Source organism: Chionomys nivalis, chromosome 9 (genome assembly GCF_950005125.1).
Source record: "Chionomys nivalis chromosome 9, mChiNiv1.1, whole genome shotgun sequence".
NCBI classification, from domain to species: domain Eukaryota; kingdom Metazoa; phylum Chordata; class Mammalia; order Rodentia; family Cricetidae; genus Chionomys; species Chionomys nivalis.
This window is the reverse complement of record NC_080094.1, coordinates 66991192-67005453: the sequence shown is the minus strand read 5'-3', so window position 1 is coordinate 67005453 and position 14262 is coordinate 66991192. Positions and strand designations below refer to the sequence as shown.

The 14262-nt window shown below is 37.2% G+C and overlaps 1 pseudogene; it reads right to left on the bottom strand.

Moving 5' to 3' along the window:
* Positions 1–6179: 6179 nt before the first annotated feature.
* Positions 6180–7364, bottom strand: LOC130881815 (hsc70-interacting protein-like; annotated as a pseudogene).
* Between the last annotated feature and the right edge of the window lie 6898 nt (positions 7365–14262).

Sequence of the window (14262 nt, the reverse complement as noted above, 5' to 3'; positions counted from 1 at the left end):
ACTTCATTGAAAAGTCTGCCAGATACTATGGGCCTGTAGATTGAAGATGGATGCCCCAATGGTACAAAGAACTTTGGGTGACTGTCCAGGCAGCAAGATGTCTCTGAGTTCTAGAGTTTCAGGAGTTGCTTACAATGAGCTTCCTGTTTTCTTAGGTAATATTATATCCTTCTGCAGTCTTTGATGGAGTTGAAGAATTTATAGTTATAGTTTTCCTTAGATATGACAAAAGATAAAGTAGATATACAAATATTGTAAGTATAATTCTTGCTTGGTAACTGTTTTATGTAATTTTACTATGTTAAAGTTAAAACCTTCCTTTTTATTTAAACAGAAAAGGGAAGGTGATGTGGGATTCCCCTATGTATGATGTGAATATATTGGTTAAAACAAACTGCTTTGAGCCTATAGCAGAGCAGGGCAGAATGGGGTGGGGACTAAAATGAATGCTGGGAGGAAGAAGGCAGAGTTAAAGAGAAGTCGTGGAGACAGACATGATGAAACTTGCCTGGTAGGCCATGACCTCTTCGTGATGCACAGATTAATATAAATGGGTTAAATTATGAGGTAAGAGCAAAAATATGCATAAGCTATTGGCTAAGCAGTGATTCAAATGATAGAGTTTCTGAGTGATTATTTTAGGCCTGAACTGCCGAGCAGCTGGGAACTAACAAGTGGCCTATTACAACAGGTTATATGCAAATTCCTCTGCTACAAAAATACTTCCCAGTTCCTCCTTTCCTCAAATCTCTTTTTGTTGGTCCTTAAAACATACCCAGTGAACTTCATATGGCTCACTATCTCAAAGTCTCTTTCCAGAGGAGACCCAAGCCTGGCAAGCTCTGTGATTGGTGAAAAGAGTATAGGAAGGAAACCTATACTCATCACTTGGCCCTTACGATCCTCTTTGTCTCTCTTTTTGCTTAGTAGAGTGTGTATTAGTTAGAGACAACTTAAGGGTCTGGTTCCTGGTGCAACAATTACTGTGAAGTGCTATTTCAAACTGAGGCTACTTCTTCCTCCAGAATTTACCTTCTGACCTTTTGTGATGTCGATACCTACCAAAGGCATTTTGATCTCCAATGTCTGATAGCTTCATTGGTCTTGTGCAGCAATGTCTCTGATTGCAGGCATGGGAATGCAGTTGCGCCATTTATGGGACACCTGAAACTCTGTTAACATGAATACCTAACAAGAAAATGGAAAAATTCATTTAAGTTGCTTACCATAGCACTTGGAATTTAATAAGTGCTAACTGAATGTGAACCCCATTTATTAAGGAACCTGCCTGACTTCATTTTGAAGGCAGGGGCCATTATGCTGTAGTTTTAAAAATAAGTTTCTATTTTCTATGAGAGTTGAAATGCTCTCTCTTTCCTGGAGCCTGACCTTCTCTAACCCATGACCTTGATTTGTTTTTGAGGATAACCTTACTCTCCCCAACCCCCCTGAACCTAATCACATGACTTCCTTTTAAAGCTCTTTTGTTGTTGTTGTTTGTTTCTTTGTTTTTTAAAAAGACTTTATTTATTATGTACATATTGTTCTGCCTCCATGCATGCCTGCAGGCCAGAAGAGGGCACCAGATCTCATTGTGAGCCACCATGTAGTTGCTGGGAATTAAACTCAGGACCTCTGGAAAACCAGTCAGCATTCTTAACCTCTGAGCCATCTCTCCAGCCCTTCTCTGTGTTTTTTTTTTTTTTTTTTTTTTTTTTATTAAATTTCATTATTGCCCCATTGTCTTCCTTGTGTAACTTGTGTAAAACTACTCGTGATTTTACTCCTTAAAAGAGGCCTAAGAGGTAGATTTGGGACTGCTCTCTTTAACCTGACTCAGGAGGCAGTCGCTGGCCAGCTCTGGGGTGAACCCCAATAAAAATCAAGCTTGCTTCAAATTTGGCTCAAATTGTGGTAGTGGTCTTATTCTCTATGTTGGGATTAACGTTATAATAATCCTGAATGTTTTTTAAAATTCACATATTTTATTTAAAACCAGATCTTTCTGAATAGTCTTTAAAAGCGTGTGTGTGTGTGTGTGTGTGTGTATGAAAGTGAAGGCAGATTTAAACACATTGATTTTGGTTTTTCCTTAGTAGCATCTGTAATGATATACAGTGTGAGGTAGAACCACAGAGCCTATGACAAGGTACAGGCACGCCATCAGAAACAGCTTACATGGAAAGGAAGTTTATTGGGGAAGGGAAGGGACTGAAAGGAGAGATAAGAGAGATGAGAGAGAGAGAAAGAGAAAGAGGCAGAGAGAGACAGAGACAGAAATCTGCCTCCTCAGAGAAATGACAGAAAGAGAGTTGGAGTGGATAGAGCTTATCCCTTTAAAAGGGATCTTTGCACCTGTGTACAGGGACAGGGTTCTTCATCCCGTGCCTCTGCCAGGTCCCCAAGGGCCAGGGCCAGGTTTGCATTTGCCTGGATGATAACAGTGTCCTACCAACCTAAATCTACCATATCATTATCTAATCGACATCTGTGATTTTTGAAAATTTATAGATAGTAGTTTGCACATATTTTTCTTTATGTAGGTTAGAAATATTGGTGATCAGAAGCCTTTCTATGTATGAGAAGAGTTATCAAAAAAAAAAAGATAGCTCTCCACATTTTGAATGTCATTCATCATTCTGTTCCACATGGCACTTATGGATCAATAATTCTGTGACCAATTTTGAGTTAAATGAAGCCCATAAATACTACTACATTTAGCTCTTACACACACACACACAGAGACACACACAGACACACACACACAGTTCCTGTGCTACATCTGTCTCTGGATAGTATGGTTGGAATTCTTTTATCTAGTGGACGTAAAAGAGCAATGCATGTCTTGATACAGCTTTTAAAAATAAGATGTGCAAAGACAGAATAATAGGTTGCATTGATTTTCAGCGAACATCCTCTTATGTGAAGTTCTATCATAGGAATGATGCCAAGACTGAGCTGTCAGAAGAGCACTTTAAATAATTCACTCATGTGTGGAAATCTGGGTCATCACAAGAATTTGAAACGGTTTGGGTTTGGGAGCCGTAGAGACCTTTAATGAAGTCAAATGCTGTCAAATCATATGGGTTTCATTAGGCTTTATAGCCTTTAAACTATATCTTGTACATTGAATAACAATATTAGCAAAGTATTTACTGTTGAAAAGTTCCCCAGCTAAAAGTATTTCCTCAAAGACATTGACACTAGCATAACAGTAATAAAGTAGAATTAATAATATATATGTTATTATTTCTGATATATAATAATATATATTATTCAGTGTAGCAGATGTCATTCAGTAATTGTCACCTTTTCTTCCTTGATTGGGCCATTGTTTTACATAGACAATTGGCAGATGTTCTACATATCAGAGAAGCTAGCCTTTCCCACCACATCAAGTTTCAAAAATAATCTATAATTAATCAAATCGTGATAAGATCTCTTTTTATTCTTTTGCTTATAGCATTTTTTCTAATTATTACTTAAGATAAATTTGATAGTGTTTGAGGACACCTTCCCAGAAGCTTTGGAAAAAGTGTTTATGGCCACATCTGTGAATTTTGTTTCTTCCTTCCTTAACTCTTAAGGGTTTGGTGCCTAGAACTGTAGAAGATACAGTAGGGTGCTAAGATCACATGCATAACAAAGAACATCCAGCCTGCAGACAGCAATGCCATCACAGACAAACAAGCTTCGTGAAGTATCTCACTTTATTGTTTAAGCCATTTTACATGGCGTTTGATATTTTCATTAATATTCACAGAGCAAAGTATAGGATTTGCTAAATAATGGTATTATTTTTCATCTGTTGCCAATAATTTAATAGCAGTAAAATTAATGCAACATGATGTTTAAAAGGTGTTGCAGTGACCATTGATGGATAGCTCCCCTTGTGGAGATGTCTGAAACACTATTGCAATATTTTCTACCAACTAAGCTGACTAGCACTCAAGAGGCTTTGGGGATTTACTCTCCAAGTATCTCTGTGCAGATCATGAGCACTAAGATGGAAAGAGGGTTCTGTGCAGTGCAGATTTTGGTTTTCTGTGGAATGGCAAACAGGTGCTTAAGATGCATTGCTTCTGGACATCATCACTATTGCTGACTTACTCTTGATTTCTGCAGGGCAGAATCCAGAGGTTCTCCGATGACTGCTATACACTCAACTGTGAATAGGGCCCCCTCCCAATGGACTCCTACCTTCATTCATCTTCTTTCCCTTAACTCAGGGTCCTGTGCTTACGGAGCAAAATTTCAAGATTTGTGAATGTAAGATAATGGTATTCATAGATTTATAGATAATTTCAAGTTACAGAAATTAGAAATCAGAGGCTGAATATAAATTAATTTAAACAATTATTAGAAAGTTGATATGATTTTCTTTATTAAATTATGGTTCAGACAAGGACATCATTAACCTTGTAACATTTTTGCTAAATGAAATTACAGAATCAATTTATAAAAATAAATAAATAATCAAGCTTCGACCCATATAGTCTCCCTCTGCATATGGTTGTGGTTGTATAGCTTGGTGTTTTTGTGGGACTTTTAAGAGTGGAAATGGGGATTGTCTCTGAGTCTTTTGCCTGTTCTTGGTACCCTTTTTCTTCTACTGGGTTGCCTTGTCCAGCCTTGATATGAGGATATGTTACTAGTATTATTGTAACTTGTTATACCATGTTATGTTGATATCCCTGGGAGATCTCTTCTTTTCTGAAGTAATAATGATGAGGAATAGATGTCAAGGAAAGGCGAAGTAGCTAAGAGGAACTGGGAAAAGTGAAAAAAGGGAAAATTATAGTCAATATGTAATATATGACAGAAGAATACATTTTATTTTTATTTTTTTAGAGACAGGGTTTCTCTGTAGCTTTGGAAACTGTCCTGGAACTAGCTCTTGTAGTCCAGGCTGGCCTTGAACTCACAGGGATCCACTTGACACTTAATTCAGAGTCATTGAAAATATTTTATTCCCAAGAGGAATAAAATACATTAATAAATACAATATGATGGGGAAAGTCAAATTACAAGTTACATAATTATCAAAGACTATCAAGAATTTTGTTCATTTGAAATGATGCTGTTTGCCACCATGGCCTCTCTGAATGAGACAGAGATGTTGGTAGAAGATAATTAAAGCCACCAGTAGATTTAAACAGTCAGTTCTTCATTTTAAATCTCAGTGTTTAATTCAAAGCCAAACTATACCCGAAGTTTAGTATCTTTTAAGTTTTCTTATCATTACTCACCTGTTGAGGCCCATGCCAGGTTTGCTTGAACTTAGTATCTTAATCAAGAGTGAAAAAGAAGACACAAATCCATGTTTTCTACTCAATATAAAGCCTGACAAGTTGGTTCAGTTTGTCTGTGAAAAAATAGCAGCTATACATGAAATTTTTCATGTACCTTTAAATGAAAGACTTTCTGGCACAAGTGTAACCTTCATTGAATAAACCTTCCCTCCTAGCCTATATTCAGACAAACAGTTTAGCTGGAATGCACCATTGTTAGACTGTCTCTCCCTCTCTCTCTTCCCTCCCTGCTCCTCTTCCCTCCTCTTCCTCCTTTTCTTTTTCCTTTCCTTCTTCCCCCATCCTTCATTATATTCATTGACAAATACTAATCCGTTTTAACAATGAATAATATTTACAAAATATTTAAACTGCCCTATAAAAGATTTGATCAAGTTAGTTAGCAAATCCACCACCATAGCGTCTACTCACTGTTCTATAGCAAAATGTTTAGAGTGACATATGTAATGCTTGACTGTGGTCATGCAGTTCAATATTGTAGATGGAAGTTTCTTTCCACCCTGGTCCTGCAGCCCAAAGAAACACACAGAGGATTATATCAATTATAATTTTTTTGCCTATTAGCTCAGTCTTATTTTTTTTCTTTCTTTTTTATTTTTAGTGTCCAACTCAATCAACTTAAATGAGTTTTAATTACTTCCCACTAACAAATCTTTATTTCCATTCATGAGAGCAGTAAGTCGACCATATTCAGCTTCCTTGCCCAGTAATTCAAAGGAAAAACTCAAAAAGATTAGTAAAGAAAAATGGAGGAATTAATACCCCCTAAATTTTTAAAAAATATGTTTAAGGTTGAAAAATGTTTATAATTCCTAGTAGGAAAACATTATCTGAATGAAGACCCTAATGGGATAGTCTTCGAAGCACCCCAGCTCTCCTGATGAGGTCAGAGGTACACTGGTTTGTATTATTGCAACATCCAGTAAGTGAGCTAAGCTGCTCTTCATTCAGCAAGGGCTCTGTTTGACATTACGCTTGACCTCCAAACTTGGCTGACAATTTACTGATGAGATTCATAACCTTTGGGTTGTTCTGATATTTTGACATATTTGCTGGGTTCTGGGCTACATCCTGGAAAGCCACCATGACTTCTGGATCCTGCATTGCTGCAAGAACCTCGGGGTCACTGAGGATTTCATTGAGTCCAGGCATTCCTCCCATTCCAGGCATTCTTCCAGGAAAATTACCAGGCATTCCCCCAGGAAAACCACCTGGAAAAGAGCCATACTGAGCCCCAGACTGTCTTCTGGCTTCTTCTTCACTTTGGGCTCTTTCATGCTCTTCTTGAGCCTTCTTCACCCTTTCTATTCTTTCTTTTATCTCTCGCTCTTCACACTTCTGATATTTTCTCCGATGTTCAGCAATTTTTTGAGCCCGAGGTTGAACCTCTTTCAGCATTGCACTGGCATCCTCGTCATAATCCAGTTTACAGGCAAGGGCTAGATCATGAGCTGCTTCTTCCCAGTGACCCAAGAGTTTGTGTGCTTTCCCTAGCCACTTGTATGGCTGAGCTGAATCAGGGTTTATTTCAATGGCTCTGTCACAGTCTCGGATAGCAGCATTTGGCTTCTGTAATTTGACGAACACACTGGCTCTCTTGGCATACAGAATAGCCAAGCGAGGATTTAGCTTGATGTCATCCGTGAACAAGTCAATTGCTTTCTGTAGCTCACCATCGTTTAGGGCTTCAATGGCAGCCCCCTTCTTTTCATTTGCTTGATCCATCATCTCCTCAGTTATCTCTGCATTTTCATCTCCCATCTCTTGAGGGTTATCAGTGTCTGGCTCAATTACACCTTCATTGTCAATTTCTAGATCACTCTCCTCACTTGATGGTTCATCCGTCTTTATGCTTTCCTCTGTCTTATCATCTCTTTTTTCTTCCTTGACATTTTCTTCTGATTTAGTTTTGTGAGTAGCAGGTGGTACTTTACCTCCCATGCTCTACATCCACTCCCTCAGGAAACGCATTTCCTCGGTGTGCAGGACGCTCGGATCCTGCTTACACATCTTCACGAAGGCCTGGAGCTCGCTCATTTTGCCGGGATCCATGGTCGGGAGGCAGGAGACAAGGGGCGGCTGTGGAGGCCCAGGCACGGCTCAACGTGACCGAGTAGAAGGGGTAGCTCAGTCTTATTATTAACTAGCTCTTACAAGTGAAATTGACACATATTTCTTGTCTATGTTTAGCCACGTGTTTTGGCACCTTTTCTCAGTATGACATTCTCATCTTTCTTCTTCCGTGTCTGGCTGGTGAATGACTTTGTCTTTCCCCTTCCCAGAATTCTTAGTCTGGTCATCCTGCATGGCTACTGGCAGTGTTTTATTAAACAAATACGTGTGACAAATCTTTACAGTGTACAAAGCATAATCACACAGCACAATATACTGCTAACACTTATCTCTTTATACTCCATATTTTTAGCAACACCTTCCCTTGCCCATTTTTATCCCTTCTTTTCTAATTCTATAACTAATTCTCTGCCTTCTGTTTCTATGATACTAACATCATTTGACTCCACATATAAGCTGTATCTTTTATATGTATATATGAATGCTTTATTTTATATATTGTATTGCTGCGAGTTAATTTATGTTTTTAAAAATGACAGAATTTACTTTTAAATGGATTCCTAATATTCCATTGGATATATGTACTGCATATTCTTCATTAATGCATCTCTTAGTGTGGACATTTAGACTGACTCCAAATCTTGACTATTCTGAATAATGTAATGAATAGAAGAGCTCCCTATCCTATTCATTTCTATTCCTTTGGATGTATTCCCAGAAATGGGATTGCTGGATCACCTGGTAGCTTCATAGCTTTACTGTTCTTGAAAAACTATCAGGCTGTTTTTCATAATAGCTATAGCAATTTGCATTCCATTCACAGTGTTCAAGGGTTCCTTTTGCTTTGCCACCTCAGCAACATATACTGGCTTTTTTCCTTTTTTTAAAAAAAAAAAAAACAAACAAACAAACCTTATTGTGGTTTTAATTTATATTTCTCTGATGATCAGTTACTTTTAACTTAATTTCATATACCTGTGGTTTTACATATCTCTTCTCTTGTGAAATATCTCTTAGGTACTTTGACCATGCTTATACAAAGCCATATGCTGGTTCCTAAATTATATTCATTTCCCATTAATTTTGAATATTTAGCCCTTCCAGTTTCACTAAGTTGTGCTAAATAAAAGCAAATCTATGTAATGTTTCTCTCTGTACAATGATTTCTTAACTGCTTTTCTAGTCTCTTCTTTAATTCATTTATGATTTACACTATTTGGTTCTTTTACTGATTGGAGACAGGCTTTCATCTTCTCTAGCTTACTGGGTAATAATAGAGTTAGGCTCTTCACTTAGCTGCTTCTTTTTTTTCTTTTAGCTTTTAACATTTTCATTATTTCTTTTGTTTTTTGAGAATATAATATAATTACATAATTCACCCTCTCCCTTTCCCCATATGCCCCTCTTGATTGTTTTTCAAATTCATGACTTTTTTCATTAACTGTTCTTATATGCATATATCCATGCATCTATCTGTCTATGTATATGTATTACCTATTCAGTCTGTACTAATGTTACATGGATATATGTTTTCAGGGCTGACTTATTGTATTGGACAACCATTTGGTGTATTCTTCACTGGAGAAGATTATTTCTCACACTCAATATTTCTTAGTTGCCTGTATTTCTTTGAGTAGGAGTTCTCTGAGGACTCTTGGGCTCCATCCACCAGCGCTGGCAAGTCTATTGCTGTTGCACTTGTTCACTTCTTGATTAGCCAGCCATGTGGTGAGCTCTGCTATTTTTAGGAGACAAAACCTCATATAAACACCTCGACTCTCTGATCTTAAAATCTTTCTGACCTCCCTTTGAAAATAATCCTGTTTAATTGTGAGAATTGTATTTTAGAAGTATACTTTGGGACTGGGATGCAAACTCTGCATCTTGATTGGCTGTGGTTTTTCAAGATGGTATCTGTGTTTTGTAAAGAGAAAGAAGCTTTCTTGAGGAAGAGTAAAAAGAACTTATTCATTTTTCCAGATAGTTTGTTATTGGTATATATATATACTACTAATTTCTAAACCATGATTTTTATAACAGTCAGTGTTACTGAATTTATTATTTCTACAAGTTTATTTCTGGAGGTTATTGGGTTTTTATGATCATATCTCTTCAAAACGAGGTGGTTTTACCCTTCTTTTTCTGATTTGAGTATTTTTTTATATCTTATTTTTACCTAATTTTTCTGGATATAACATCTAGCACAAAACAGAATGTAAGTAGAAAGAATGGGAATAGCATATGAGGCTTGTTTGTTTGTTTTTTAGATTTTTCAGCATTGGGTATGGATATTTATTCTTTATTACATAATGCTCAAATAATCTGAAAAACAAAAATGACCTTAAAAATTAAAGAAATATGGAGATCAAAAACCATTTGAAAATAAGCCAAAAGATATTATATATGTATGTGTACATGGGATCTGAGTGCTGAGAAAAGTACTGCAAATGTTGTGGTTTGGGGAATTGGGAACTATTGGCTCTGTGAGCTTAAGGGATCTTGTCAAGGAGAGATTCTTCTTTTTATGCAGTTGACCTGTGGTAAGTGTCAGTATATTCACTAATGCATTGAAAGAATTACTGATAATGGATCCAGATGATAGATTAACACACCACAATATACCACTGAGGGAGCACTTTTGTCTGCATTCCTCCAAAGGACCATCTAGGGAACAATGTCTTCAAGATGATTCCATTTAATTACCGTCTGGAAAGTGCTATGATGTCACCGGTTGCTTTTAACCCTTTAACTACACAGCAATTTGAGCTAGGCCACTGGTGCAGGATTATTCTGCATTCTGTCAATTATGTTTTAAATAAATGCTGATTGGTCAGTAGCTAGACAGGAAGTAGAGGAGGGGAAATGAGAACAGGTGTATTCTGGGAAGAAGAAAGCTCTTCCCCCCAGTCCTGCCCAGATCATGGAAGAAGCAAGATGTAACTTGCCCCTTTGAAAAAGGTACTGAGCCATGTGGCTAACATAGATAAGAATAATGGGTTAATATAAGCTACAAAAGCTAATAAGAAGCCTGAGCTAATTGGACATTCAGTTTATAAACTAATGTAGACTCTCTGTGTGATTTTCTCTGGGACTAAATGGCTGGGGGACCAGGCAGAACAGAAACCCCCACAAGCCTGGAGCTCATGTAACAGGCCACCAGAAAACAGTTGAGACCTTTAGAAAAGTCTCAATAATATTTTTTATAAATTCACATTTTCAGTTAACAAATCATAAATATATAATGCATGACAGTCAATGACTAATTTAACTATGTCCTTGACTAACCAATGAAATGTTTTTGTTCATCAGAAGTGTTTTAATCTCTTATGTTTTTCTCTGAGTTCTGGATAGGATAGGCAACCACATATATGAGAGGGAGAAAATGGTTTTGTTCTGTTTGTTCAAAGGTGTAATATTCCCTTGAATGGATGTATCCCACATGACCAGTTTAGTATCTGATAAACAATTGACTTACTTTCATCTGGGGCTATTCTAAATTAGCAATGCTATAAATATTTGTATGCAAATTTTGTTTAAATACCAATTTTAAATTTATTTTTGTTAAGTTGACTAATGTACCCATGTTTTCCTGTCAATTACAGAATTGGTATATGAACTAATCTCTCCAATTTTAGGAGAAAAAGATACGTAAGCTTGAAGGTGGTAAAGAATTGATCTACTTTTTCCAAAAGAATAGTAAAACTGACAAATATAAAGGATTAAAGTTTAATTATTCCCTACTTCTAACAAAGTTCATGCTTAGAGCACGAGTTAGTAGCCATGGAGATGCAGAGGCTTCAATTGAATAAAAATTATTCCTTCATTTACAAATTGATGCTGTGTCTTCCTCCCTTCAACTTTCCCCCTGTGTCTTCTGTCATCGGAATATTATTGTCTAATATGCCAGTTACCTGCAGTGTGGCTATTATCTGAAGGAAACATACTCTAAGAACAAACAGTCCCATGCTCTGCTGTGTCATTTTAGAAACAATGACTGTGAGTGTTTTGTCACTGTACCAACAAGATTTCAAAGCCCCAAGATATATATTATTGATACTAATCAAAATCATAACAATAATAATTGGTTGTTTCTTGCTGCCACCACATAGAGAAAGCCAGAGTAAGCTTTCAAATATTTATCAGGTCAAATTATTTCCAGGCTTTATATGCAATTAGATAGAAGTCCAAAGCCTTTACTGTGTCTTCAGCAGCATGAATCTATCTGTTGCTACAGACCCTTGCTTGAATGTCAACCTGAGTGTAGTGAGAACTTCTGCTTTGTCTTGCCGTTCCTTTCGTACCTGGTCTCATAGTGGTGAGTACTTGGGCCACAGTACACTTAGATGGATGATTTCCTTGTCTACATGTCTCTGTAGTTAGGCTGATTCTTTTCTTATTTCTATACATTCATCACAGCACACTAGCTGATCCTTATCACTTTCTTGGCTTTGACAACTTTTTGTCACCACATCATTTTGCATGTAGAAGGAATGACACATTCTTCAAGGTCTGAGACCACAAGAAGAAGCAATTAGAGCAGCTACCTTCTTGTTTCATCTGTCATATCTCTATGTTCTTTTTTCTCACATTCACAGTCTGCAATATTTATTGCCACAGTTTCATTATTTGATACTTACTTGATTTTTCATACGTTGGTGAAATGGCATATTGAAATCTCAAGTATCCCCGGTAGTAGGCTAAGTCCAAAGTGCAGTAGGTATCATGAACTTTGTAATTAAACTAAATAAATGAAAAAATGATGTGATATCTGTCAATTTTCTGAAGCTCTTTTTTTTAAAGTCAACTAGCTCATTGGACACAACAATCCAACTTCAGTGATCTGACTTCTTTTATCTGGTGGGTTTTTCAGAACTGAAACTCAGGGCCTAGTGAATGATAAACAGGTGCTTTATCAAAGACCTACAGCCTCCAAACACTTGAGATTTCTGCAGCAGGGTATTACTATGTAGATGGGACTGGCTTTACCTGACTAATTCAAATTGTCTTCCATCTAGTCCTCCCCCTGGAGCCACCTGTCAAGTGCTGAGATGACCAATATTGGTCACCACAACTTGCCAAGTACTTTTGATTTTATCCCAAGGCCCCTTTGAAGAACCATACCCAGAAGAACAAAGCAGTATCACTGTCATGTGACTTTCCTTTAGTATTAGGCAGACATTACTTTCGGTCAGCAAGGTGGTCAGAGATCATGCATTCCTGGACCGCATGAAATGCCATCTTAGTATTGTGAAAAGAACCAGCAGCTTATACTATAAGATGTTCTAAGATCTAAGTTATTGTAATAGTTTGTATTGCCGCATTGACAAGAATTAGAGCCTCTGAAAAACGCACCTCCATGCATACCTCTGAAGGGTTATAGAGATTAGATGAACCTCTGAGAACACAAGTTAATCTTTTGGATTGAGGAGAGAAGACCCACCTTAACTTTGGATACCACCATACCATGGGCTAAGGTCCTAAACTAAGTCAAAAAGAGAAAGCAGTGTTAGCATAAGTATTTACCACCCTTTGTTTCCCGAATCCCGATGCATTGTGACCTGCTAGTTGTCTGTTTTAATTGGCATTCCCTTCATGTCACTACAAACTATGCCTTCTAAAGCTGTAATCTCAAATAAAACCCACCCACTCTTTCCTTAAATTGCCGTCAGTTATTTTATCTCAGCAATGATAAAAGTTGCAAAGGCAGTTGGAAAGAGCTTAAGTCCAAAGAACCTAAATTTTACAATCAGAACTAAATTTGGGGTTTAGCTCAGTCGCTGTTTAGCAATGTTATACCAGGCCATTGATAAAATTTCTCTGTATTCTTGTCTTTGACTTCAAAATCTTTACTTAGCTCATTCCATTTATCTGAAAAATTCTAAATATCGATATCTTTTTTTCTGCTGTGTAGTACTCCATTGTGTAAACGTACCACATTTTCCTTATCCATTCTTTGGTCAAGGGGCATTTAGGTTGTTTCTGGGTTCTGGCTATGACAAACAAAGCTGCTATGAACATAGTTGAGTACATGTCCTCGTGGCACGATTGAGCATCCTTGGATATATACCCAAAAGTGGTATTACTGGGTCTTGAGCAAGGTTGCTTCCTAATTTTCTGAGAAATTGCCACACTGACATGCAAAGGGGTTGTACCAACTTTCATTCCCACCAGCAATGCAGAAATGTTCTCTTTTCCCCACAACCTCTCCAGTATAATATTTCATCAGTGTTTTTGATCTTGGCCATTCTTACAGGTGTAAAATGGAATCACAGGGTTGCTGTAATTTGCCTTTCTCTGATGACTAAGGATGTTGAACATTTCTGTAACTGTATTTCAGCCATTTTAGATTCCTCTGTTGAGAGTTCTCTGTTTAGGTATGTACTCCATTTTTTTTTATTGGATTATGTGTTCTTTTGGTGTCCAATTTCTTGAGTTCTTTGTATATTTTGAATATCAGACCTCTGTCTGATGTAGGGTTAGTGAAGATCTTTTCCCATTTTGTAGGCTGTTGTTTTGTCTTGTTGACCATGTCCTTTGCTTTACAGAAGGTTTTTTTTTGAGTGAGGTAACCCAGACACAGAAAGACAATTATCACATGTACTCACTCATAGGTGGTTTTTAAACATAAAGCAAAGAAAACCAGCCTACAAACCACAATCCCAGAGAACTTAGACAACAATGAGAACACTAAGAGAGACTTACATAGATCTAATCTACATGGGAGGTAGAAAAAGACAAGATTTCCTGAGTAAATGGGAGCATGGGGACCTTGGGGAAGGGCTGAAAGGGGTAGGAGAGAGGCTGGGAGGGGAGCAGAGAAAAATGTAGAGCTCAATAAAAATCAATAAAAAAAAGAAAGAAAAAAACTTCTGTCTGT